Below are 27,866 nucleotides of genomic sequence, written 5' to 3'. Positions count from 1 at the left end.
TAGAATCTGAAGTAGAAAATTAATATATTTAATTAAAAATACCCATGTCAGAAAACTTAGAATAAGAAAATCTAAAGGCAAATGACGGAACAGAAAAGAGTTAAAAACACACATGAAAAAGAGTCAATATCATAATAAATAAGAAGCTCTCTGTAATCAGTAAGAAAAAGGGGAGTGCCCTAATAGAAGACAGAACAAAGCACATGACCTAATGGTCAATCAACCCAGAAGAAACAGTATCTAATGGTCATAAGGCAATTGAGCCTAGTAACTGATGGCGAATTAAAGCTATGAGGTTCCATTTTTTGTCTGTCCAATGAACAACAATTTTTTTTTTTTTTTTTTGAGAGAGTGCAAGAGAGGGAAGGGCAGAGAGAGGGAGACAGAAGATCTGGAATGGCCTCTATGCTGACACAGCGAGCCGAGGTGGGGCTTGAACTCACGAACCCAACTGTGAGATCATGACCTGAGCCAAAGTCTGACACTCAGCCAACTGAGCCACCCAGGTGCCCTGAACAATTTTTTTAAGGTAAATAATTAGCATTGGTTTCAATTTGCCAAGGAAACTCTCCTATCCTGACGTGTGGGTGAACTGATGCAACATTTTTGGAAGTCTAGTTGGCACTATATCTCAAAAGCCTTGAAAATAATCAGACTCTTGGCCAAGGGAGTGTAGTTATGGGAGTTTTTTCTGAAGACATAATTAAGGCTGTACACCCGGGGTGAGCTGTAGGAACATTTGTTCCAACCCTGAGCAGAAACTGGAAAGGATCTAAACATCTAACAATAAGTGATCTAATAATAAGCGACATGTCCTATGTAGCCATGAAAGATGTTGTTGAAGAGTATTTCACCATGTGGAAAGATGTCCAGAGTGTGTATTTCTGTTGCCGTTGTTGAAATAACTGCCGTAAATTTATTTTGTTCTAGTCGGTTTTTTAAAAAAAACTTTTTTTAATGTTTATTTATTTCTGAGACAGGGACAGACAGAGCAGGAGTAGGGGAGGGGCAGAAAGAGAGGGAGACAAGAATCCGAAACAGGCTCCAGGCTCCGAGCTGTCAGCACAGAGCCTGACGCGGGGCTCGAACTCACCGCGAGATCATGACCCGGGCTGAAGTCGGACGCTTAACCGACTGAGCCACCCAGGTGCCCCGGTTTGTTTTTTCAATTGAACAAGAAGCAAGACTTAGTCTGGAAGCTTCAAGCCCTGGCGCAGAATTGCAGCTCAAGGGTGCTTTGGGGTCTCAAATCGTCCTCCGGGACACAGCCTCAAGCACACAGCCTCTGGCCTGGAGAGCTTCTCTCTGGAAGAAATGGACCCATCCGTGAGGTGTGGCAGCGGGCAGGACTCCTGGGAACTGTTGGCTGTCAGCTGGCTGCTGCTAGGTGTCTCCAGGCCTGGAGCCCTGCGCAAGGCACTGAACAGCACATCAGATCCCATCCAATTACCACCTGGTTTACAGTAAATACGCCTCCAGGCCCAGGGGCCCCAAAGCCAGCCGGTGGTGGCAGAACGGCAGGCGCCCAGGAGCCAGCAGGCTTTTGGGAGAGACTCTGTTTCCTCCTCCCTCCCCTCCCCTTCCTACGTCCTTCCCCTTCCCTCCCCTACTCCGAGGATAGGCTTGAAGCTAACACGACTTGGGAAAGGCCAGCCTCTTTAAGAAAAAAAAAAAAAAAAAGCACAAAATTATGAAATAAAATTTCACTACGGGACTTCAAAAGGAGTCCATGTAAGTGAGGGGCTTAACCTTCACAAGCTTTGTGGTAGATGCACCTTTAATCTTGATTTCGGTTTCCATCATTTCCATGAATTTCCTGTTTTTGTTACATATGTACTCCTAACCGATATCAAGTGTCCTTTTACACATTTTTGAGCTATCTATAAATGATATGCTCTATGGTATTTGTGTGGAAACCTGTTTTTTACTTGTTGTTTTTTTTTTAATTCAACATATTTGGGAAATGTATCCATGTTGATATGTATAGCTTTAGTTTCTATAAATTGCTATATACTATTCCACGGTATGATTATCAGAACTTATCCATTCTCCTGTTGCCATTTTTTTTTTTTGTAAAAAAAGCAGGCTGTACGACAAAAGTAGGTTGTAAAAAAAAAAAAGGCAGGGCGTAAAACAAACATACACGCGGCAGAGCAAGTAAATCAGTATCATTTTTCGGTAAGACTCGAATAGAACTAGGTCAATAAAACATGATTCAGAAAAGAATCTAGGAACAATGCAGCAAGTTGGTGTATGATACAACACTTCAAGTCGCTGGGGAAAAGTAAACTATTTAATGAATGGTATCAAATCAGTATTTATATGTAGACAAAATAAATGAAAGCAAGTCTCTACCTTAGATGATGCACAAAATTATACTCTAGATGAATTAAAAACCTAAACCCTCGAAATGAAAGTTTTAAAGTAGTAGGGGAAACAAGTAAGGGGAAATATCATTACACTCCAAGGAAAAGGGAGACCTTGAAGAGGCCATGGAAAGCAAAACTCAAACAGTAAAACGCTAAACAACTTGAGTTCTTGAGTAAATGCTACCTAACTTGTAAACGAGAAAAAGAACTGTGCACTTGGCCCCTAAACAACACAGATTTGAACGGCATGGGTCCCCTCATACATGATGTCTTACAGTACAGCACTATATGTGTATTTTCTTTTTCTTTTTTTTTAATGTTTATTTATTTTGAGAGAGAGAGAGACAGCATGAGCGAGGGGAAGGAGCCGAGAAAAAGAGAGAGAGAGAGAGAGAGGGAGCCCCAAGCAGGCTTTGTGCTGTCAGCACAGAGCCCAATGCCATGCTTGATCTCATGAACCGTGAGATCATGACCTGAGCTGAAATCAAGAGTTGGATGCTTTACTGACTGAGCCACCCAGGTGGCCCTGTATTTTCTTATTCTTGTGATTTTTCCTAACATTTTCTCTCTTCTCCGTAGCTTACTTTATTGTAAGAATGTAGTAACAATAAAACGTAAAATATGTGTTAATCAGCTGTTTACATCATCAGCAAGACTTCTGGTCACCCACAGGCTATGTATCAGTAGTTAAGTTTTGGGGGATTCAGACTATATGCAGATTTTCTACTGGGGACGGAGGAAGTCCTCACTCCTAAGCCCTGAGTTGTTCAAAGCTCCAATATATAACAAAAGATACCCCAAACAATATTAAAGGCAAGCCAGAGGCTGAGAAAATTTGCAATACATGCAACAAAGAATGAGTATAACAGATATATTAAAAAAAAAAACCCAACCTTTAGAAAGATGAGCAAAGGATATGAATACACAATTCACATAAGAGGAAATATGAATAGTTACAAACCTATAAGACACTCAAACAGTTTTTGTCAGGCAAATACTAATTAAAACAGTGAAGAGACAGTGGTTTACGCCTACTACAACTGGCCACATTGACAGGTCTGGAGGCCAAAGCGTCACTGAGACTGCTGAGACACTTCATATGACCCACAGCCACTTTGGAGGCAACGTGGGCATAGTCTCAGATCCAGAATTTCCCCTTGTAGAAATTTAAAATAGAGAGACGTGGGAAAAAATATATAAGACATTTATTGCAACATTGTTTGAGGTAGTGAAAAATTGTTAACAATCCTAAGGGTCTACTAAAAGCGGAGAGGATGATTAAATATGGTATATCCATACAATGGAATACCACTCAGCAGTTGAAAGAAATTAGTTTGGTTCATAAATTAACGCGGTTAGATTTCCAAAACATCGATAAGTTGCAATAGATGATTGCTAAGTTGCACAGTATGATGCCTCTTATGTAAAAATAATCCACAAAATATGTTATATATAATTATAAAACTCTGGAAGGAAACACACCGAACTCCCAAAAGTGGCTGGTCACTTAGATAGAGAGAAGGGCCTGGGATTATGAGATGTGGTCAATGGATGATTTGGTTTAATATATGATATTCTGGTTTTCTTTAAAAGATGCCTGCATTTATGTATCTCTTGTTCGATTAAAAATAAAAGATTGGGGGGTGGGTGCCTGGGTGGCTCAGTCAGTTAAATGACAGACTCCTGATTTCAGCTCAGGTCATGATCTCACAGTTGTGAGATCGAGCCATGCTTCAGGCTCCTAGCTGGGCATGAAGACTTCTTATGATCCCCTCTTTTTCCCTTTCCCTCTGTGCCTCCCCCTCTCTCTCAAAAAAAATAAAGATTAAATTAAATTAAATTAAAAGATTGGAAGGATTCATGTTTGCAGTCCTAACTCTTAGAATGAAACTATAAGTGATTTTTACTTCTTTTTTTTTCTTATCTGTATTTTCTAAAATTTCCACAATGTTGATGTATCACATTTGTGATAAGAATACAGTCATTTTTTATTTTTACAAAAAAAAAATTTAAGTAATCTCTATATCCAACATGGGGCTCAAACTCACAACCCCGAGGTCAAGAGTCACATGCTCTACCAACTGAGCCAGCCAGGCACCCCAAATACAGTTATTTTTTTCAAAGATTGATGAAAGTTTCAAAAATTCTTAAAAAGTTAGTTTTAGGTTACCTGTCTTTTTTTTTAATTTTTTAATGTTTATTTGTGAAAGAGACAGACAGTGTGAGCGGGGGAGGGGCAGAGAGAGAGGGAGACACAGAATCCGAAGCAGGCTCCAGGCTCTGAGCTGTCAGCACAGACCCCGACGTGGGCCTCGAACTCATGGACTGTGAGATCATGACCTGAGCCGAAGTCGGACGCTTAACTGACTGAGCCACCCAGGCGCCCCAGGTTACCTTTAACTATAAACCTCCTCCCCCAGACTTAGACACACAGCACTGTGTTTGGGAAGGATGGCAGGTTTTATCACAAAATTAGAAAAATCCCAAAGTTTGGAAGTATAGCAAAAGGTTCTAGGATTCATTTAGCCAAGCCTGGTTCAAGAGATTCTAGGCAAATGGCTCTTGCATTCTAATCACCAATGTTCTGTTACCCAGCACACTGCAAGGACTTGACTTGACTTACAACTTACTGACAATAAATATTTAACTACAGTTAAACATAGCTACTTTCTGGGAGTGAGTTTTCTCAGATGGCTGAGGGCATATCCTTTTAATGTCTTTTACATTTTTTTTTTTGTATTGTAATGAGTTGGAGGAGAACTGTTTCTAGAATATTTTATCTACTTCTCTGCCTTTTTAAATAGAACACAGAACATCTAGTTATAGCTTTCCCAGTGTTGCCATTTCCCAAGACTGCTGCGAGTTACCCTGTCAGTTTTCTGTCTATAGCACCCTCTTTCCTTCTAATCCACCATGAATTTAGAAGTTAACTTCTTGGAGTTCTTTGTAAAATAATCAGCCTAAGAGGCTCACGCTAAGAGGATTCCCTAAAATAAAAGAATGCACCAACTTTATGCCATCTTTTTAACTGAAATTAATTTTAGTTTTATTTTATTTTATCTTGTTTTGTTTTTTACTTCCTTCTGGTTTTCAGTGGTGTTCTCAAGTGATGGCTTCAAGTCTGGAAGGTGGGATAGGTGGAGAGAAAAGAACAGTGTCACTCATTGCCAGGGTGATCTCCATCAAGGGCAAAGGTTTTGCTATTGGCACAGGGTTCTTGCCACAGAAATGAGAGGCCAAAAGATGAAATGTCTAAAAAGCCCTACACTGAGACCGAAACCGGAGTCACACAGCATCTGCTGTAAGAGTCTGTGGTTGGTGCAAGAATTTCCCAAGATACAGCAAGTGATCATTAATGACGTCTTTGTCAGAAACAACCTGAAGCAGCCGAGAAAACTGGGAGCCGGGAGGTGGTGCGGAGGCAGAACTATAATCTCAGGCCTCCTTTGGGCAAAATCGGCAGGGGGAAGGTGAGAGAACATAAAGCAGGGCCGCCACGCTCAAGTATCACAGATCGAGACCTTTCTTAACGTGTGGGTCTCTGCGCTTTGCTCTTTCTTCTTCATGCTGCTATGACCCAGAGGGCTGGTGACTCACCACTAGATCCCGACCCTCTGAGTGCAGGCAGTTATGGCTCATTAGATGTTAACTGCACTGGTGGTGAGCAGATCTAATAAAACCACGTAAGAGAAAGTGCCCGGTGCCTTTCAGGAGTGCTGTCACTCAGAAGAGCGCAGGGCTGTGCACGTTGCCCCTGCGATGTGTCCGTGCCACGGAAACTCACAGAAATCCTACCACAAGGAGACGGCCTGTTCCCAAGTCGCATCCGGGGGCTGTGATGTTCATTTCTGGCCCTTGCCGTTTGCCAGTGTGGTTGCACTGTGCGTGTATGTTGAGGATGATGGCCCCGGGACAAGGCATGGGAGCCTGGGACAGACGGGCCGCCAGGGTCTCCCGGCTTCTTCCTCTCTCTGTGCCTCAATCTTCCTTCAATCAAAGTGGAGCTTCACCTGTTGCCCTGCCTCAAGTCTAGCTTCCCGAAAGGTGAAAATAAATCATGCCTGTGGACATGCTCAGAATTACGCGAGGAGGAAGGGGATGGTGTTTGGGGGGAGTATTGTGTTCAGGGGAGTATCCTCAAAGGTCTAATCCCGCGTGGGAAGTCGGGACAAAGCTCTGTGGTTTGCTCACCGGTCCTCTTCAGGGTAAAGCTCAGCCTGAGGGTTGCCCATTCTAGCTTTGGAACACCCACAGCCTTGGGAGGCCACGGTGAGCATGCTTAAATTTGTGGAATATTGGCCCTGGAAAGGACCCGAGAGATCAGTTCCCTCATTCTACAGACAGCAGTGGAGGCACAGAGAGGTGAAGGGACTTCTGCAAGGTTACACAGCTACTCCTACATCCAGGCCTTCACTTTATGAGCCCGGTGTCTTTTTCACAGACTTTCTCAAAGTGGAGTCCTCTGAGATTTCTTGTCCACATCACCCCGTGTATAAATGAGGGCACAGGAGAGATGGTGGGTGTAGAGAGGAGAGTTGCTGAGAGATTCCTGGGTCCTACCTGAGACCCACTGAATTCAGAATCTCCGAGAGTGGGACCTGGGAATCTGCATGGTAGCGCCAAGCGATTCCTAGGCAGTCCTGCTTTGTTTCAACAACACCTTGAAGTGTTGCTTCTAAATGATCTATGTAGAGTAGCTACCATTTATAAATGGCCTCCGAGAGAACACAAAAAGGACACAGACTGCTAGTGGTCACTGGACAAAGCCGTGCCCTCAATTAGCCACCGTGTGTGACAGTTAGCTTTGTGTCCTTTAAGCCACAATCACGCAGTGGAATGTTCTGAACAATCAAAGCAACTCGGGAAACACACAGACCTCATGTGGCGCGTTTAAGAGCCTTTCTTCTCCCGGGTCCTGGGACGGGTGTGCCTGCCTTGGCGGGTCCCCCCGGCTTATCTTAGCATACCCACCACCTCTCGGAGACATCTGGCTTCACACACGTGTCTCTGGCCTGACAGCAGATGGTTTCTGATGGGCTGAACCCATCCCTCTCCTAATCAACCAAAACGGACCTGGCAGGTCCACGGGCGATAAATACAGCTGAGATCTCCCCTGTAGGAGCCCCTTGGGAGGTTGAAAATGGAATGTGAAGAAGTGATGGGCAGGCCAGCAGCTTCCACTGAGGGCCCACCAAGGGCACCGTGTACAACTTCCCTGCTGTTCCTACACTTCCAGACACAATCACGCAGAAAGGCTGTGGGACCCAGCTGGGTCCCTGGGTACTCTGTAATGGCTTGAACCTTAGGGAAGATTTTCCTTGGGTGCCCATACACCTGACTGCTTCTTGTCTGTCTCCCAGCAGGTCTCTCCCCACCCTTCCCCACCCCACCCCCCGACTCCAGACAGCCTTGGCTGCTCTCCCCAGCTTGCCCGTCCAGGTAGCACGCAGCAAAGACAGAGCCAGGTTTCAAGAAGGGGCCCATGAGGGGAAACCACTCATTAAAAGACAAACCTCATGTCAGCAGTACCTAAGGGTGTGGCAGGACAGGACAGGCCTGCAGAAGTTTCCTGCAGTCTGCATTTATATTATATTTTTTGAAAGTTAGCGTTTTGGCTTGAGAAAAGGTAGGAAGGGCTGTTGGTTTTAACTTCTCTGAGAGCTGTGGTAGAAAATATGCCAGAGGCTCTAAGAGCGCAGGGGTCCGGTGTCCCCAACACTCCATTCATGCCTAGCACTAAGAAGGTGTCCAAAGATGATGTGTCAAATGCATAAGCCACGGCCACTTCCTGCTGGGTGATACTAAGGTGGTGGTGACTGACTGCACAGTCCAGGGTGTGGGCCACAGAATCCCAGGCTCAGAAACCCGCTTTTGTTGGTGCCCCAAGGGTACTCTGACTCCTCAGGTGTTTCTATATTTATCAAACACTCGAGATTAATGTGTGGAATGAGGATGCCAGGTCACCCGTGAATTTACACACTGAGAAATAAATGCACGGGGGCCTTGCACGTTCCAACTCCGTAGGCAATCCCTGTGGAAACCCAACGATGACCCGGATGGTGCCCTGCTGAGCACAGAGCCAGAACCAGGGCATTTAGATGAATCAGACATTTTTTGACCTCATAATAGGTTTCAGGCCTTTACAGAACCATCCCACCAAAGGCAGAAATAGCGGTGTGCCGTCGTCATTCACGGCCCTGTGGGTCCTGGCATCAGAGAGGCTGGCAAAGGATGGGACACTGAAGGTTGTTCCCTCTTTCTTTTCTTCATCTCTGTCCAGACAAGTGCCGCTGACGTTTCCATCTGTGAGTCTGCTTTTACTTCTAGACTTTAACAACCCTTTCTGATTAACCCATTCCTTTCCCCCTTAGCTTTATTGAGTTATCACTGATACGCGGCCTTGTATAAGTTTAGGGCATACAGATAGCGACTGGCAAACATATATGATGAAACGTTTACCACAAGAAGTTAACAGCCATCATTTCACATAGTTACAAATAATGTGTGTCTTCCATTTGGGATTTACTCTACTAGCAACTTTCAAATAGACCACGCGGCGGTCATTATGGCCATCGTGTTGCGTACGACAGCCTGAGTACTTATTTCTCTCATAACTGCAAGCCTGTACCTTCAGACCATCTTCCTCCAATCTCCCCACCCCCTACCCTGGCCTCTGGGAACCACAAATCGAGTCTCTTTTTCTGTGAATTCTGCTTATAAGTGAGATCACACAGGATTTGTCTTCCTGTGTCTGACTCACTTCACTGAGCATAATGGCCTCAAGGTCCATTCCTTTTTCTTTTTTTTTTCAAGTTTATTTATTTATTTTTGAGAGAGGGAGAAAGCACGAGCCTGAGTTGGGGAGGGGCAGAGAGACAGAGAAAGAGAGAGAGCGTTTTGGGCACGGGGGTGGGGGGGGATTCCAAGCAGGGTCCACACTCAGCACTGAGCCAAAAATCGAGAGTCTGATGTTTAACCGACGAACCACCCAGGCGCCCCCTTTTTTTCTTTAATTGAAATATTGCTATTTTCAACCAATGATCAGTCAGATTTTATAGACCCGGGCAACCTCTTCTCTCTTTCAAATGACTGCACACCTCCGGCGTATTGTATGTAGATTTTCAAGTTTAGCACTCAGAAGAAAGCGAACTGTCCCTCATTGCCAAAGCCTTGAGGATCACCAAGCTCCCAGGTACTGACGGCCGCTGTAAATCAGGCTTCTAGATAGATCAGGTTAGGGAGTTTTGTTTTACCTTCTCGCTGACCCTCTCAGTGCTGTGCTGTATAGTACCAAGGGCTTAGGTGGATGTTGGTGAGAACCTCCAATGTCAGCTAAGGAGGCCACTGATGCTGAGGAAATCCCTCTCAGTAGGGGCTCAGAGTGGAAGAGTGTAGTGGGCACAGATTTGACCCACCCTGTTAGTGACCATTCCCCCCCCCTTCTCTGCCACTTTCTCTCCCTTTCTCTGGGGACTGTCTGACCAGCCTGAGGAGTCTCCGCTGTCACTTGGGAATGGACATTTTCGGGCTGTGAAATCTACCTCATGGTGACAGACAAAGCAGCACCCAAAAATCACGGGGCACAAAAAACTAGAGTCAGAAGGAAGCTGGGGGCGCCTGGGTGGCTCAGTCGGTTAAGCGTCCGACTTTGGCTCAGGTCATGATCTCACAGTTCGTGAGTTCGAGCCCCATGTGGGGCTCTGTGCTGACAGCCCAGAGCCTGGAGCCTGCTTCGGATTCTGTGTCTCCCTCTCTCTCTCTGCCCCTCCCCTGCTTGTGCTTTCTCTCTTAAAAATAAATAAGCATTAAAAAAAAAAAAAGGAAGCAATGATCAGAAAGCACCTAGAACAGTGATCAGTGATCAGCACTTATTGGGTACTTGTTGACTTATTGGATATTTGTTGACTGACTGGCTGAATGAATTCTTGAATAGTCCAACCAGCTCCTTTTAGAAAGGAGGAGACTGAAGGGGGTGGGAAATGCTGATTGGTTCCAAGTGCCACAGCAGAGCCCTGGCACCTGGGGCAGAGTAGGGACTTGAGTCTCAGCTCTGCATTTGTGATATCACAACAGTGGCAACTGGATAAATCAATAGCAGCAGGGGGTGGTGGGAAGGGAATAAGGGTGACACTTAGGGATCATAAAAAGAGTAAAATGATTTTAATGTTCATTTTGAGAGAGACGAGAGAGCGAGAGTAGGGCAGAGGGAGAGACGGAAAGAGAGAGGGAGAGAGAATGAATCCCAAGCAGGCTCCATGCTCTCACTGCAGAGCCGAGGCGGGCCTCAATCCCACGAACCGAGATCAAGACCTGAATGGAAATCAAGAGTTGGACGCTTAACTGACTGAGCCACGCAGGGACCCCTGAAACGGTTTTAAGTAATCACAGAAGAACCCAACCAGCAACAACCTCAAAGCTTGCCCCTGTCTTCGGGCCTTGATCCCACTGCCCCTTGAGCTCTCTCCTCCATTCCCAGTTTCACGCAGCATTTTCCTGGATGAGGCACCATGATGTTTTGCTTTCACGTTAAGTTTCTTTCTCTCTCCCCCACAGTCAACATACGTGATCACGAATTCTGTAATAAGTAACACTCTCAGTAGGTCCAGCTCCCCTTAAAACACGCCTTCTTTCCTCTTCACCATCAAACCCCTTGAAAAGCAGAGCCTAGACCTGTACTGCTCAATGGTCATCACCAGCTCCATGTAGCTGTTAAGCACTTGAAAGGTGCCTAGCCTGAATCGAGATGTGCTTGGAGTATAAAACATACAGCGATTTCAAAGACAATATGAGAAAGAATGTCAAATATCTCATCAATAATGATTTTGGATAAACTGAGATGAATAAAACATATTATGAACATTAGTTTCACCTGTTTCTTTTTACATTCTCTTTTTAATTTTTTTTTCAAGATTAGATTTTTAAAATTTTTGCGGGGAGGGGCAGAGTGGAAGAGACTCTTCAGCAGGCTCCACACCCAGCGGGGCTCGATCTCACAACTGTGAGATCATGACCTGAGCCGAAATCAAAGAGTCAGACGCTTAACTGACTGAGCCACCCAGGCGACCCTGTTTTTTAAACTTTTTTAATGTTTATTTGTTTTTTGAGAGACCGTCAGAGTGTGAGCAGGAGAGGGGCAGAGAGAGAAGGAGACAGTTTCTGAAACAGGCTCCAGGCTCTGAGCTGTCAGCACAGACGCAGCGCTTGAACTCGTGAGCCACCAGATCATGACCGGATCCGAAGTTGGACGCTTAACCGACTGAGCCACCCAGGCGCCCCTCCTCTTTTTACATTCTTAATGTGGCTACCAGAAAATTTGAAATTACATATGCGGCATGCGTTGCATTTTTATTGGGCCCTGCTGGTCTAGACACTGCTTCAAAGCATTTAAAGACTGTAACAAGTATAAAGCACAACGCTCATAAAATTAAAATGGGCTTTGAGTCTACGCAAGAGCTTTTGTTCTCAAACCCTCATTTACAATCAGCTTTCAAGTAAGGGAACGTGGAAGTTGTGGCATGAGAAATTGGGAGGGAAATAAGAAGGTCACTTGCTCATTTCCCAGGAAAACTGACCCTTCAAGGGCAATAATGGTACAGCCAATGCCGGTCCAGGCTTTCTGTCTGTCATAAGACATCCTGGCCATAGCAACACCCTCAGAATCTGTTCGAGGTTGTGCCTTCCTGCGGGCAGCTTCGTGCCCTCTGTGACTGACTGGGGATGCCCACGTCGGGCACTTGAGGTCCAGGGCAGAGCAGGAAAGAGCGCGAGGCAGCATGGAGTTACTGGAAGAGCCTGAGATAGCATGAGAAGTCATGAAACCCTCTAGGTTTCTTCCTACGCGTGGTGCAGTCAATGTGCTGTAGCACGTGCCGGCTCTGGAATTCCTGCTCTTCTTCCTTATGCTTAGCACATGGGAAGTCTTGAGCAAGTGACTGGAGGTCTCTTGGCCTCAGTTTCCTCACTTGTAAGGTGCAGACTACGGTAGTCATGCCTTATGGAGTGGTGTAGCATCCATAAGCTAATCCGTGCACAGCAAGTGCCCCATAAATGTTAAAGCAAACACAAGAACTGAAGGACCGAGGGATTGTAAGGGCTCTCCAGTCCCACTCCCACCCAAACTCAAGAAAGCCCCTTGGGGTGCCTGGGCGGCTCTGTTGGTTGAGTGTCCAGCTTCGGCTCAGGTCACGATCTCATGGTTAATGAGTTCAAGGCCCGCATCGGGCTTCAGTGCAGAGCCTGCTTCAGATCCTCTGTCTCCCTCTCTTTCTGCTCCTTCCCCATGCATGTGCGCTCTCTCTCTCTCCCAAAAATAAATCAACATTTAACTGAGAACAAACTGAGGGTTGATGGAGGGTGGGAGGGAGGGGAGGGTAGGTGATGGGCATTGAAGAGGGCATCTTTTGGGATGAGCACTGGGTGTTGTATGGAAACCAACTTGACAATAAATTTCATCTATTAATAAATAAATAAATAAATAAGCATTTTAAAAAATGCCCCTATATTTTCTCTGATAGCTAGCCGCTGCTTATTCACTGCCAGTGGTGGAGGCTCAATGTCTCGCTGTCTCCTTGTTTGTTTTTTAGTTTAATTGTTTTTGTTGTGGTAAAATTTATAGAACATCAAAGTAACCATTAAGTACACTTAAGTGCAGTAAGTATATTCACTGTGTTGTGCAGCCTTCCCACTGTCTGTCTCCAGAATTTCTCATCATCCCAAATGGAAACTCTGTGCTCTTTAGACGATAACTCCTCTGGCTCCTGTCCCCTTGGGCCCTGGTAACCACTGTTCTTCTGGTCTGTGTGGTTTTTGACTACCGGAGATATCTCGAATGACAGGAATCCTTTTGTCCTTTGTGACTGGCTTATTTCACTTACCGTAATGTCTTCAAGGTTTACCCGTGTTGTGGCCTGTGTCAGAATTCCCTTCCTTTTCAAGGCTGAATAATATTCCTTTGTATGTGTGGACCACATTTTGTTTATCCATTCACCTGCTGGTGGGCCCTCAGGGTTTGAATGTTTCCTACCAATTCCTCCACAGAGCGAGCGAAAACCTGCCTTTCTGTGACTACCACCCACCCGTCCAGCTCTGCCCTTGGGGCCCACAGCCTGAGAGTGGCCCACAGGAATCCCTGGATTTTTTTTTTTAACGTTTGTTTATTTTTGAGACAGAGAGAGACAGAGCACGAACAGGGGGAGGGTCAGACAGACAGGGAGACACAGAATCCGTAACAGGCTCCAGGCTCCGAGCTATCAGCACAGAGCCCGATGCAGGGCTCGAACTCACGGACCACGAGATCATGACCTGAGCCAAAGTCGGATTACTAACTGACTGAGCCACCCAGGCGCTGCAGGAATCCCTGGATTTGAAGAGAGGTCCTGAATCCTCACTGCCAATTCCTCAAAAGCTAAGCAGTCTCTGGCTATTTCATAATTTTCAGATGTTTTGCCATTGTGGTGTGGGTCTTTAGACCCACTTCAATTTAGTGATCTGCTTCCAAACAGGAATTATCCTCAACTCACCTGAGCTGAACTGTATTCCAGGACTACAACCTCTCTTATCTCGCCCTTTACTAACACAGCCAAGCAGCACATTGCCTTTTTTTTTTTTTTTTTGGTCAGCCATATTTCCTTGATTCATTTATTGAACAGGTTTTATTGGGTACCTTGTAAAGGTGAGGCAATTCAGGGCAGTCATCTGGAGCTTGAGCTCCAGAGCCAGACTTCATAGATGCCATCGTTCATGTTTCTTGATTTCTCGGAGCCTCAGTTTCCTTATCTGTGAAATAGTAAAAATCGAACCCACCTCATTGGGTTGTTGTACTCATTGAGTGAATTAGTGCATGTAAAACATTCGAAGTGTGCCTGACACTCCATAAATGTACTATTTCTCTGCACAGGGCACTATGCCCGGAGCTGGGGGCACAGCAGTCAGCCAGGCAGACCAGCTATGGGCTTTTTGTGGTTTGTAGTCTAGTGAAATGGTCGGACAAGTAAACCATTACATGACAACTAGAATTTATTCATGGGCAAACGTATAATTAAAAGATATATTTTTTAAGTGGAAATAAATCCCAGTTGCCCCACAGCATATCAAGCCTTATGATGAGAAAATTACAGGGTGATATAGGAGCACAAAAGTGGGGCACCTAACTCACCTTCATTCATTCATTCATTCATTCATTCATTCATTAAAAATAAATACTTATTAGGTTCTTGTCATGTGTTAGGTACTATCGTAGACTTTGAGAATGATCAGTGGACCAAAAAAAAAGGCTTTTCTCTTAAAAAGCATATGTGATATTGGAGGGAGACAGACAAAAGCATAATAATAAAACTATAAGTAACAAAAGTCACATTATGCATTAATAAGTGATAAATACAACTATGTTGTCTATTGGGAGGTAGGCTGGCATGATTCTTGATAGACAGGGTTTTCTAGATAAATGACAGGGAGGACTTTGGGATGACTCCTGGGTTTCAGCCTGAGCAACTAGAGGTGAAGGTGTGGGATCAGGATGGCTTCCCAGAGGAGGTGACATCTAAAGGGGGGCTGGAAGGACAAGTGGAGGCTATCCAAATGAAGCGTGCCAGGGAAAACGCCCTAGAAACTGGAGCTTGTGCCAAGTTCACAGACAACTACAGAGTCATGTGAAGATTCAGCAGTTCAGGGGTGCTCTATCCTGTTCAGCATACCCATCCTGTTTAGGATTGAAGTGCAGCATTTTACGTTTTTAGAGATTTTAAAAACAACCTTGACTGTTAGCATTCCGGGAAGCCATTCCCCTGGTATTATGTCTTCTAAGAGGTTGATAAGTCTGTTGTATTCCATGACTTTTTCTAGTAGCTGACTTTAAAAAATAGTTGAATTGAACCCGGTCAAGGTCAGAGTCCTGTGTCACACCTCCCTTGTTGCTGATACAGGCCCCATTTAACCAATCCTTGGGGGACAGCTGCAGATCAACCCGACCGCACGATAATCTTACACGGCCCGTACTTCTCCATCTGACCCCCTAATAACAGCCCTAAGAATCAAATGAGATAAGATGTGTAAAACTGCCGGAAAGTTCTCCAGAGTGACACAAGTTGCCATTGTTTACTATGACTTGGCCACCAACCCCTGGGAATGGAGACACAACAGGGGCTAAGTGAGCATGCTGCTGTCACAGAGCAGATGATGGGAGGGTTTCTACCTTTTCAAATGTGCTGCAGTAAAACATGCCTTGCTTGCACCAAGTTAATGAGTTCCGGGAGACTGCTTTGCTCTTGAAGTCACTTTTGTGGGTGAGAAAGCAATGGTGAGAATTTGAATTGGTCCAGTTTAGTATTATGATGAAATGAAGCCTATTAAATTTAGCAAGTTGTGTTCATGCCCCAATTTTATTATGCACTTGCATTCATCAAAAAACACTCTGATGAAAATTTTATACACTTGCATTTTAGTGGGGGTGGGGGAAGAAAATACTTAAAAAGCAGAATCAGCTGCTGCCTAAGAGACAGGAGATCTTTGGTAAACATAAGCATTTATGAAATATGTCCACGGTTACAGTAAGAGATGACAAACTTTTATCAAACATTGAAGGGGAACTGACATTTTTGAATACATACACACACACACGCACACACATACTACTTTATATAACTTCTGTTTTGATCCTATGATGTAGGAATTCCTGTGCCCATTTTATAATTGAGAATCTAGACTCAGAGATGCTAAGTAATTTTTCCAAGGACGTATAGCTAGGTAATAAGTGCTAGTCGGGCCTTCTGACTTCTCAGTTCACCTTTTCTACTATGCCCTGCTTCCTCTTCAATAGATTGAGCACATGTTTATTGCTCTCCTGTTATGAGCAGGGTGTGTGGAGCCTCCTGTGGGCTAGTTTATGGGTATATAAAAGAGTATAAGCCAGAAATTCTGCTCTCCAGGGACTTTAGAAGGGGACTAAGGTGTGTACTGAAGCAAAGCACAGTGCAAGGTAGTAAAGGATAAATGTCATGTGGGTGGTGTGGCAAACAAATCCCAGGAAAGTTCAGTGGAGAGAGGTATGTGTGGGCTGTCAGGGTCAGGGAAGGCTTCCTGGAAGAAGTGACATTTTAATTTATTCATTCACACCATTCATATCATAGCTGACTCTGTGCCAGTCATAAGCCCTGGGAATGCAACTGTGAAGATGTGACACCGGTGTCTGTTCTCCTGAAGCTTACAGTGTGTGTGTGTGTATGTGTGTGTGTGTGTGTGTGTGTGTGTGTGTGTGTGTGTGTTAGAGAGAGACAGAGAGACAGAGAGAGAGAGAAGGGAGATAGTGGGAAGGCAGAGAGAAAATAAACAAACAAGATAATCTGACAGAGCAACGGGTGCTATAAATTTTTTACAAAGTGATTGGGGGCTGGTTTGGATTGTTTTCTCTAAGAATGAGGCATTCAAGTTAGACCTCATCCATTCTTACCACTGCCCAACATTCCATTGTGTGAACACACTAGAGCTGATTTGTCCATTCTGCTGTTGATGGACATCTGAGTTGTTTCCATTTGGGGGCTGTGTGGCGAATTGTGCTGCCATGAGCATTTGGTACATGCACATTTTGTACGTTTTGGTACTCAAAGTATACATTTCTGCTGGGTATATATTAGGAGTAGAATTGCTGGGTCAAAGGTTATGTGTATGTATGTTCAGCTTTAGAAGATGCTGTCAGACAGTTTTCCAAATTGGTTGTATCGGTTTAGTTAGTTTTAAAAACCAGACTGAAATTACGCTTTCTGATTATATTGACCAAATAGTCTGGTTTTTGATAACCTGTCCTGGGTAGGCAGATTTCTTGGGAAAAACTGTTACACGGCTTACTGCGGCCCAGACAGACTTTGCGAATTACATTTGGGCTAACTTGAGAAGGATGCCTTTCTCATATCAAGTGAGTTAATTAGTAGAGTTTCATATTTTTACTACTAATTAACAAATTAATTAATTAACTACTAATTAACAAAGCGAAATGAAACACTTCACCGTTTATGTGCGGTGGGATTTTCCCATAGTCCGGAGCTTTAATTTAGGGAAAACACACCTTCCAGGTTATTCTAAGCATGACCAAGTTGGGAGCCTCGGATATTGGTACTCCCCCTCCCAAGATGATCGCTGAGGGGTTCAGACTGGCTGTTCTCCGAGGCCACTCACTGGGCCCTTTCCCTCTACTCTCCATTTCTGAAGGGGACTGTGGAGACGGAAAATCCAGTGGTTATCCTTGGTTAACACTTCTCCTTGATCTGAGAGACTCGAGTACTAACCCAGCCCCTGCTTTGTTCACTAGTGACTAGGGCACTTTTGTGTGTCTTTCTTATTTATTTACTTATTTATTTACTTACTTACTTAGAGCATGAGCAGGAGAGGGGCGGAGAGGAAAGGGAGAGAGAGAGAATCCCAAGCAGGCTCCCCACTGTCAGCACAGAGCGTGACCTGCGGCTAGAACCTACGAACCGCGAGATCATGACCTGATCTGAAACCAAGAGTCAGATGCTCAACCACTCAGCCAGCTGAGCCAGCCAGGTGCCCCTTTGTGTGTCTTTCACCTGTAAGTTCACAATTGGTCTGCAAGTGTTCTCCAACAGCAGCTGAAACTGAGGTCCACCCTTGAGACGCACGTGTGATTAGAGGTCAGGAGAGACACGCCGTGCATAACAGGATACTATGGACAGAGAAAACAAATATGAAACTCAAATGAAAAATCACAATGTTGGTGCTCCAATTTGCAAAGGGGCTGCTTTGCTCCAGGACAATTCTTGGAAGCAGCAGGTATCGATTTAATTAATTCTGATCTGTCTCCAAAGCACATGCTTTCTGTATCTGCTATATTCCCTTAAAGGCCCTTCTATGCTCAGTAGTCTACTCGAGGTTTTTGAAAATGGTAACTATACTGTCCAGAGGATCACGATCTCTTATTCAGGAGGTACAGAGCTCAGCGTAAAACTCACGTGTGGAATTTGGCAAACGTGGCCATGTGCTAATGTGCTGTGTCAGACAAACCTGGCCAGAGTGGAGGACTGATGACAATTGATTTCTACAGAACAGGCGTCTGAGATATGACTAATGGCAGCAGTAAATCTTATCAGCCTCAGGGTTTATTTCAAAGGTGTGGAGTAAAGGAATACTGGATGAAACACCCGGGTTTGGATCCCAGTTCTGCCATTAACCACTTTTGTGTCCTGGGACAAGCTGCTTTACCTTTTGGATCTCTTTTGTTACCTGTGAGATGAGATTTACGGCCTACATCCCATTCTTGATCTCTTCCAGTTCCTGGGCTTTGTAACTTCATGTTCCTGGAAAGTAGCGACCCAATTTAGCATTTGTGACATGTCCTTTGGAAGAAAAGGAAATGCCAGGTTTTTTTTCTCTTCTTCACAAACTGTGTTCAGAGCTACGCTCATGTGAAGTGAAGGATGTGCTTTAATTTCCTGGAGACCATGAGTGTCTGAAATATTTTCATGTTATGTAAGAATATGGAACGTTTTTGAAAGAAACCCTTACTCCTTTAACAAATATTGATTGCCTAGTCAATTTACATCGTCAAGAACTTAGACTGTAGGGGGAAAGCTAAGACATGGCTACTAGAACTACGATGCAAAGTGGGAGGTAGCGAGGGGCACCTGTGTGGCTCAGTCGGTTGAGCATCCGACTTTGGCTCAGGTCATGATCTCGCGGTCTGTGAGTTCGAGCCCCGCGTTGGGCTCTGTGCTGACAGCTCAGAGCCTGGAGCCTATTTCGGATTCTGTGTCTCCCTCTCTCTCTGCCCCTCCCCAGCTCATACTCTGTCTCTCTCTCTCTCTGTCAAAAATAAATAAACATTAAAAGTGAGAGGTAGCAAGAGCGATGAAGAAAGCACGAAAGTGACAGGGTTCAGCTCACTTCTTCCGGGTCAGATAAGGTTTTATGAAAGCAGAGCTGTCTGAGCTGAGAAATGAGTACTGTTCCAGCAGGTGGAGACATGGAGAGTCTTCCCTTAGAAGAGGAGGGACGGGGCCACAGGTTGACCAAGGTTTGGGGATGGAAAGCAGGGGCTGGCCATACACAGGGTGATCATATGTCCTAGTTTTCCCAAGACAGTTTCAGTTTATATTTTCTGTCCTGGTGTAGTTGTTAATGGCGCCCCCTTTTCGCTCTCAAAAATCATCTAATTTGGATGATAAACTATATTGTCACCATAGCTATAAGTGATACTCTTTAAGAGGCCAAATATCCACATGGCTAATAGGATCTGAGAGGGAAAGAAAGAGAGGGGTGTTACTAAACAACCAGTGGGTCATTGAAGAAATCAAAGAAGTCAGAAAATACCTTGAAACAAATGAAAATGAAAATACAACTTTTCAAAATCCGTGGGGTACAGCAAAAGCAGTTCTAAGAGGGAAATTCATAGGATACAGGCCTACCTCAAGAGACAAGAAAAATACCAATTAAACAATCTAAAGGAAGTAGAAGAAGAAGAACAAACAAAACCCAAAGTTAAAAGGAAGGAAATAATAAAGACAAAAGAGGAAATAAATGAAATAGAAACTAAAAAAAAAAAAAAAAAATAGGCAAGAGCAATGAAACTAAAAGCTGGTTCTTTGAAAAGATAAAAAAATTGATACACTTTTAGCCAGACTCATCAGGAAACAAAGAGAGAGGGCCCAAATAAACAAAAGCAGAAATGAAAGAGAAGTTACAACTGACACCACAGAAATACAAACGATCATAAGAGACTGCTATGAACCATGATATGCTAACAAATTTGAAAATTTTTAAAAAATGGATAAATTCCCGGAAACATACAACCTCCAATATTGAATCACAAAGAAATGGAAAATCTGAATAGACTGATCACAAGTAATAAAATTGAATCAGAAACTCCCCAAAAACAAAAATCCAGAACTGGATGGCTTCACAGGTGAGGCCTATCAAACATTTAAAGAAGTTAGTACAGGGGTGCCTGGGTGACTCAGTTGGTTAAGCGTCTGACTCTTGGTTTCAGCTCAGGTCATGATCTCACGGTTTGTGAGTTCGAGCCCCAAATCGGGCTCTGCACCGACAGAGGGGGGCCTGCTTGGGATTCTCTCTCTATGTCTCTCTGTCCCTCCCCCGCCCGTGCGCCCTCTCTCAAAATAAATAAGTAAACTTAAAAAAAAAAAAAAGAAAGAAGTTAGTGCATGTATTTCTCAAATTATTCCAAAAAATTAAAGAGAAGGGAATGCTTCCAAACTCATTTTTCAAGGCAAGTTATTACCCTGATACCAAAGCCAGACAAAGACAACACACAAGAAAGAAAATCACAGGCCAATATCCTTGATGAACATAGATGCAAAAATCCTTAACAAAATATTAGCAAACTGAATTCAACAACACATTGAAAGGATCATAAACCATGATTAAGAGGGATTTATTCCAGGGATGCAAGGTTGGGTCCACATCCACAAATCACACCACATTAACAAAACAAAGGATAAAAATCATATGGTCATCTCAATAATTGCAGAAAAAAGCATTTGGCAAAATTCAACACCCATTTCTAATTAAAAACTCTCAAAAAAGTGGGTATAGAAGGAAGGTACATCAACATAATAGAGGCCACGTATATGTGTAATCTAAAAAACAAAACAGGGGCACCTGGGCAGCCCATCCAGTTAAGCATCCGACTCTGGATTTCAGCTTAGTCATGATCTCGTGGTTCGTGGGTTCGAGACCCACATGGGGCTCTGCGCTGACAGTGCGGAGCCTGCTTCAGATCCTCTCTCCCTCTCTCTCTGCCCTTCCCCTGCTCGTGCTCTCTATCTCAAAATAAATAAATAAATTTTTAAAACTGTATCAAAAAATAAAAATAAAAACAAAACAAAACAAACAGAAACAGACTCCTAGCCACAGGAAACAAACTGTTGACTACCAGAGTGGGGAGGGGTGGGGGAGCAGGCAACATAGGTGAAGGGGATTAAGAGGTACAAACTTCCAGTTATAAAAGATTCAAGTTACCGGGATGTCATGTACGGCAGAAGGAATATACTCAATGATATCGTCATAATTTTGTGTGGTGACTGATGGTAACTAGACTTAAGGTAGGGATCATTTTGTAAAGTATAAAAATATCAAGTCATTATAACGTACACCTGAAACTAGTAAGATATCGCATGTCAGTTAGACTTCAATTAAAACAAGGAAAGAAAAAGAGAGGAGTCAGGGATGACTAAGCTTGCCAGCTGGTTGCCTGGTAAAATACAGATTAAAAATGGCATCAGAAGGAGTGGCCAACTAGAAGGAAAGATGATGAGTTCAGTTTTTGATCAGACAGATAGAGTTGTCCGCACACCAGTGACCCCAACCCCTCCTTTCACAGGTAAAGGAAATGGAGCAAAGGACATTAGGACTGGAACCTAGGTCACTTGCCCCTCTTTGCAGCTCTCTCTACCTCACTGTACTGAGTTGAATAGTGTCCCTCCTAAATTCATGTCTGCTGAAAACCTATGAATGTGACTTTATTAGGAAGTGGGGTCTTTGTCAGATATAATCAAGCTAAGATGATGTCATACTGGCACAGTATGGGCCCCTAATGCAATATGACAGGAGTCCTTATAAGAAGAGGACAATCTGGATGGTAGACATGGAGAACACAGGGAGAACGCTATGTGAGATGGAGGCAGAGATCCAAGTGATGCACCTAGAAGCCAAAGAAGGTCAAGCATAGCCGGGAGCCACCAGACACTAGGAAGAGACAAGGACGGATCCTCCCTTAGAGGCTTTGGAGGGAGCGTGGCTTTGCCAACATCTTGATTTTGGATTTGTAGCCTCCAGAACCGTAAGAGAGTACAGTTCTGTTATTTTAAGCCACCCAGTTTGAGGTACTTTGTTACGGCAGCCCTGGGACACTGATACACCTCCCGAGCTTTCGGTTCAGGTGGGATATTCAGATGTCACTGTCTGGGAAACACAAGGAAATGTGGGGCTTGAGTGCAGAGGAATGGTCAGGATTAAAACAGAGCCAGGGTTGGGAGTGGGAAGGGGGGAATAGAAGAAAGGACCACAGGGAAGAGGAGAAAGGAAGTCTGAGGAGAGGGTGCGGAGAGAAAGGCAAGGTAGAGAGGAGGCAGAGGGCACTGCTGGAAGGGCAAGAAGAGAGAGGAAGTGAGGGAGGAATTTTAGAGGAAGCAGAGTCAAGAGGTCAGGACTAGACCAGGCTGATTTGGAACTGAGGTCACTGGTGACCTTTTCGAGAGCTCCTCTGTTGGAAAACCGCAGGGGTTAGAAACCATGTGGAGGCTTCAGGAGTGAGTGCATTGTGACTATGGAAACACAAGGGGAGATTATTCTTTCAAGGACTTCTGGATGGAGGGAGAGATAGGGCAATCGCTTAAGGTGTAAAGCAGGGGAGAGGGATTTTTTTTTAAGCCATGGAGAGTTGAGTCTATTTATGGAGAAAGGTGAGGAGAGGGAAAAACTAACAGATGGAAGCTATCACAGTGGGCGGCTAATGGATGGTCCAGCATCCACCCACGTGGACACACAGACGTGGTACTTCTCGCCCAGAATTGAGCCAGTGCTTTGCTTCCAATGGGGCCTCAGCACTCCTCTGCCACAACCCCTGTCCGGTTCTGGGGCCCTGAGCCATTCACTAGGGCATGGGCTCTTGAGTAGAGCAGGCATGGGGGCAGTGCATAGACGGTGTGGCCTGCGACGTGGGGAGGGGGCAGCTGGCATGGTTGGGTCTCCTCAGTGAAAGTGCGTGGGACAGCTGCTAAAGAGGATGGCCCAGGCATCCACAGAACAGGAGTCAGGGGACTGTCCCACAGTGGTGGGGCGCAGCCACATCACATGGATGATCACCGGTGGACTCCAGCAGTAGAATCTGCAGAAGTGTGAACAAAGGGCAGGCTCTCAAGAGGTAGAGCAGGTGTCAACACTCCTCTCCCAACCTGCCGATTCAACCCCTAGCTCTGACCCTCGCCCATCGCCATCCTTTGAAAAGAAAAGCCTGGTAAAGTGAAGCAGCTCTGTGTTCTCCGGGCCTGATGGCTCTCTCTCACTCCTTCCTTATTGGACATGGGGCTGTAGAGGAAGGCTAGCTTTTTGTCTTCATTTCTTCTCCCATCTTATGGGGAGATTCATCCCAAAGGACGAATCACAGATAGAGCTTTTAGGAAACACGGTGCTGAGCTTGGGAAGGCAAGAGATTCTGGGAATACGGGGCCACATATGTATAAGAGGGAGGGATCCCTCCACTTAGAGGCCCTTGCAGCCCTTCCAACATATAAACTTGACTTGAAGTGAACGGATAGACGGAAGGGTGTACATCAAGAAAAACAAAGACAAAATGCACAGCCCCCCATCCTGGTACCACACCAGCTCCACATGGTGTTCTAGGACGCATCACTCCAGCTGTGGTCACTCCAAGGCATGGAGCCTCGTCCCTGACAAGTGTGTCCCCGGTGGGAGCTACAGCATTGGCTGAAATCGGGATAGGATCATTAATATGTCTGTGTGTTCCATAGGTGGGCAGGTGGATGCCAGGGCTGGAGCAATTATTGTGGGAAAAAAAAAAAAAAGACAGATTCTGGAGACAGACTGGACCTCTTACCTCTGTACTGTTAACTCCTTTCCATTTCTTTCCCCTCAGTATTCCCAAATTATATATACTTGGCCATGGGATTTTATTTTTTACAGGCATTCTTTTTAAGTTTTTATTTATTTATTTTGAGAGAGACAGAGACAGCGTGAGTGGGGGAGGGACAAAGAGAGAAGGAGAGAGGGAATCCCAAGCAGGATCTGGGCTGTCAGCACAGAGCCTGACGCGGGCCTCAAACCATGAAACAGTGAGGTTGTGATCTGAGCTGAAACCAAGAGTCAAACGCTTAACCTACTGAGCCCCCAGGTGCCCCTTTATTTTTGTCTGTGTTTCATTCACCACGTGTTAAGTAGACGTGAAGCATGCCGACCAGTGGGCAAGAGCCACACAGATCCATGATGTGCTCTTCACCATACAGCCTCTGTGGCCTCCCCTTTCTAAATGGAGCTTGGATCCCAGTTAGGTCAGGGCAGTATGATGACATCCTTAGAACTTCAAGACTCAGGAACTTTATGTAAGAATCCAGTGGAGTCGGCGTGTCATTTTGAGTCTCCAGGCCCACCCTACAGGACAGGATCACTGCTCTGCTCCCAGGTCCCTATGCTCCCTCTTTGTTGACAGTGGTGGCCAAAGCACTGGGTGATGGCGTCTGGGATGTCAACTCCCTCTAAACAAGCCTTCACGGCGGTCTAGGACCGGGGCTGGTGTCTGTATTCTGACATCCAGGAATGGCTCCTTCATTATCAGACCCTTTTGCTAGTACATACAATATTGTGAGAGCTGAAACCAAGGCTGGGCCTCCAGGGAGAACCCTCAGATCCACATTGCCTAACTGGCTTCCCAAGGGAATCTCCACCATGTGTTGGTAAGTGAGGAAGGCCACTTACGGGAGCTATGGTTCAGGGATCATTCCTGCTGCCACTCCCATTGCCACAATTGCTTCTTGACATCCATGGATCCTGTGACCAGACACTGGCGTGCTGTTGCAAGAGGAAAGCCATTGCCCACCCCGGCTGCTCCTGGCCGGAGCGTTTATGACCTCGCAAGGCATCAGAAAGCATCAAAGAAGCAGGAAGGTGACTTCTGTCTCCTTACTGCCTCCCAGATCTCTCCAGTTCATCTAATTAGCAGAATCAAACTCACATCTGGCCTCCTAGCTGCAAGGGTCTGATAAATGTGGTTTAAAAATTTCTGGCCACTGCAGTACAAGAAGGAGTTTAAGATGGATGCTAAGTGCCAAACCACCATATCTTCCTTACATGATGAGAAAAAGTATTGAATACTTATAGTAAATTTTCCAGATTCTCTAAACGGCTCTAGCTTAACATTTATTTAATGACATTTTAAAAAGTCTGGTGTCTCTGCAAAACTGATGCACATAAGGGAAGGGAAACAAAAATAATATAAAAACAGGGAGGGGGACAAAACAGAAGAGACTCCTAAATACGGAGAACAAACTGAGGGTTTCTGGAGGGGTTGCGGGAGGGGGGATGGGCTAAATGGGTTAGGGGCATTAAGGAATCTACTCCTCAAATCATTGTTTCACTATAGGCTAACTAATTTGGATGTAAATTTTAAAATATAAAAAATAGGGGCACCTGGGTGGCTCAGTCAGCTGAGCGTCCAGCTTCGGCTCAGGTCATGATCTCACGGTTTGTGAGTTTGAGCCCCGTGTCAGGCTCCGTGCTGACAGCTCAGAGCCTGGAGCCTGTTTCGGATTCTGTGTCTCCCTCTCTCTCTGCTCCTCCCCCACTCATGCTCTGTCTCTCTCTCTCTCTCTTTCTCTTTCTCTCTCTCTCAAAAATAAATAAAACATTTGAAAAAATTTAATAAAATAAAATAAAATAAAAAATAAAATTAAAAAAAAGTTCAAAGAAAAAAAAGTCTGGTGTCTCTGAAAACTATGGGCATGTCCACATTTGCCAAGATTCCTCTTAATCATCCAGAGGGTGGCTTCTCTCCACCAGCATCACCATTGCCAAGTTCAGAAGGCTTCTCATCCACTAGGAGACTGTCTCCTAAAAAAGAGTGATCTAGTTTCGTTCTTTCCACTTTTTAAGTTATAGAGATAATAAAAAGCATTATTTAGGTCTGAAAAATACAGTAAAAATACCTATAATCCTACATCACTATCACAATGACCACTTCACTCAGTCCATGTGCATATTTACATCTTTGTAAATGTCATCTTTATATAATTTTGTTTTGTTTCTTCACTCAACATTGTATCATAATCGCTTCTCATCTTATGGTGTAATGTAACCACAATTTTTAATGGTCCCATAATAGTCCACTAAGATACAAATTATAGTTTACTCATCCATTCCTCTCTAGTGGAACATTTCAGTTGTTTCCAATTATTTAGTACTATAAATAATATTTTGAAGGGGAGCTTACGCATATTTAAACTTTTGTGGCACATTGCCAGAAGGGACAATGGGTCAAAAATATGTATTGGTTAAAAAGTATCATTTAAAATTCTTTTAAAAAAATTAATTAATTTTATTTCAGAGAGAGAGCGCGAGAGAACACGAGCAGGGGAGAGGAGCAGAGAGAAAGAACCTTAAGCAGGCTCCACAGCGCAGAGCCCGACATGGGGCTCGATCCCCGGACCCAGGGATCATGACCTGAGCGGAAATCAAGAGTTGGTCATTCAACCGACTGAGCCACCCAGGCGTCCCCAAAAGTATCATTTTTAAATGAGTATCAACAGCTTTTGATGAACGTTTCTTAAAAATCACCTACAGTAAAAACAATTTTTTCTCTGGCGATCACTAAACAAAGAGCTTGCTTCTTCTACCTATGACATCCTTAGCACTCATCTTGGGGGCTACTACTGGCTGCTACCCAAAATGGGAAACTGGTGCCCTTGGCCTTGAAGTCTTAATTGACAATACTCACATCGCTGTACCTAAAACCCCTGGGGGGGGGGGGGGCTGGGTTGCTGTGACCTGAATCTTGGAACCAGGGTGAGGGCAGAGTCGGTGCAGATCTTCAGGATCTCCCCCACCCTTTCCTATCTCTCAAGGCACAGCTTTCCTGACCAGAAGGCTTCCCGGGATAAGGTGTCTGGTGCTTCACAAGTGCCAGGTCTTAAGCCCCAGAATGAGCACATTTAGATATGCAGATGCCATGCTTTCATGGAGGCTTCCAAAGACAGGTCATTCTCCTACTCTCTGATTCCTCCCCTTCCCCCAGACAGAGCAAGACAACATTGTTTAGGTTGAAATAAAGCAGCCTGGTTACACTTGAAGGAGTCCGTTTCGGATGAGTTTAAGAACCAGGAGAGCAGAGTCTTAAAAGGCAGGTAGACGCGATGCTGCAAGATATTACTCGGGGCCCCTCTGCACCCCACCCAGAGATCAGCCTCTAAAGACCTTCCAGGCCTGTCAGTCTTGAGGAAAACGTGCTGAAAGGCGTTCTGATGACTACCCATGCCTTGATCAGTCCAGGGCAAGGTGGTGTTAGCCTCTTCGTGAGAATAAGAGAACAAATTTACCTCTATATTACGTGTTTCAGTGAAAGAAAAATTTTTGATGAAATGGGCGCTCTCCCCAACAAAGCAGCTTAGCACAGGCCCTTGAGTCTAAACTCTGTCACCTCCACGGTATATGCCCTCGTGTTGCACAAAAGGAGGTTGTGCTCCAGTGACACCGCGCAGTGCGTCCTCATTTCTAGAACTTCACTCCACACACACACACACCCGCCCCGGGTGCCCCCCTCCCCCATCCGGCCATCATAACTGCTCCATAGATGGCATCCACAGGAACTGCCCCCACTCCAGGCCTTAGGAATGCCAACGCGTGCTGAGTAACACTGTTTGCAAAACTCCGGGCTCTGGGGGAAGATTGCCCGTTGTTCCTGATCTCCCTTCAGCCCTGGGCACGTCCCTCTTGCGGTCCGGCTGACGCTGCCCAGTGACCACCCGC

At 44.9% G+C, this 27,866-nt stretch overlaps 1 long non-coding RNA gene across 2 annotated transcripts; it reads right to left on the bottom strand.

Moving 5' to 3' along the window:
• Positions 1-54: 54 nt before the first annotated feature.
• On the bottom strand, positions 55-27,866 carry LOC106981105 (uncharacterized). 2 transcript variants are annotated; one of them, XR_008295949.1, is made up of 4 exons: positions 24,825-27,866; positions 17,927-18,042; positions 14,032-14,144; positions 55-1,305 (listed from the first exon to the last, which is right to left on the bottom strand). It is a non-coding gene; the product is annotated as an uncharacterized LOC106981105 (long non-coding RNA). The 2 variants fall into 2 exon arrangements; XR_008295948.1 differs by lacking the exon at positions 55-1,305 and adding an exon at positions 10,513-10,679 and having other exon boundaries at positions 24,825-27,865.

Source organism: Acinonyx jubatus, chromosome B1 (assembly GCF_027475565.1).
Source record: "Acinonyx jubatus isolate Ajub_Pintada_27869175 chromosome B1, VMU_Ajub_asm_v1.0, whole genome shotgun sequence".
Classification (NCBI taxonomy): Eukaryota; Metazoa; Chordata; class Mammalia; order Carnivora; family Felidae; genus Acinonyx; species Acinonyx jubatus.
This window is presented reverse-complemented; position numbering and strand designations above follow the sequence as displayed.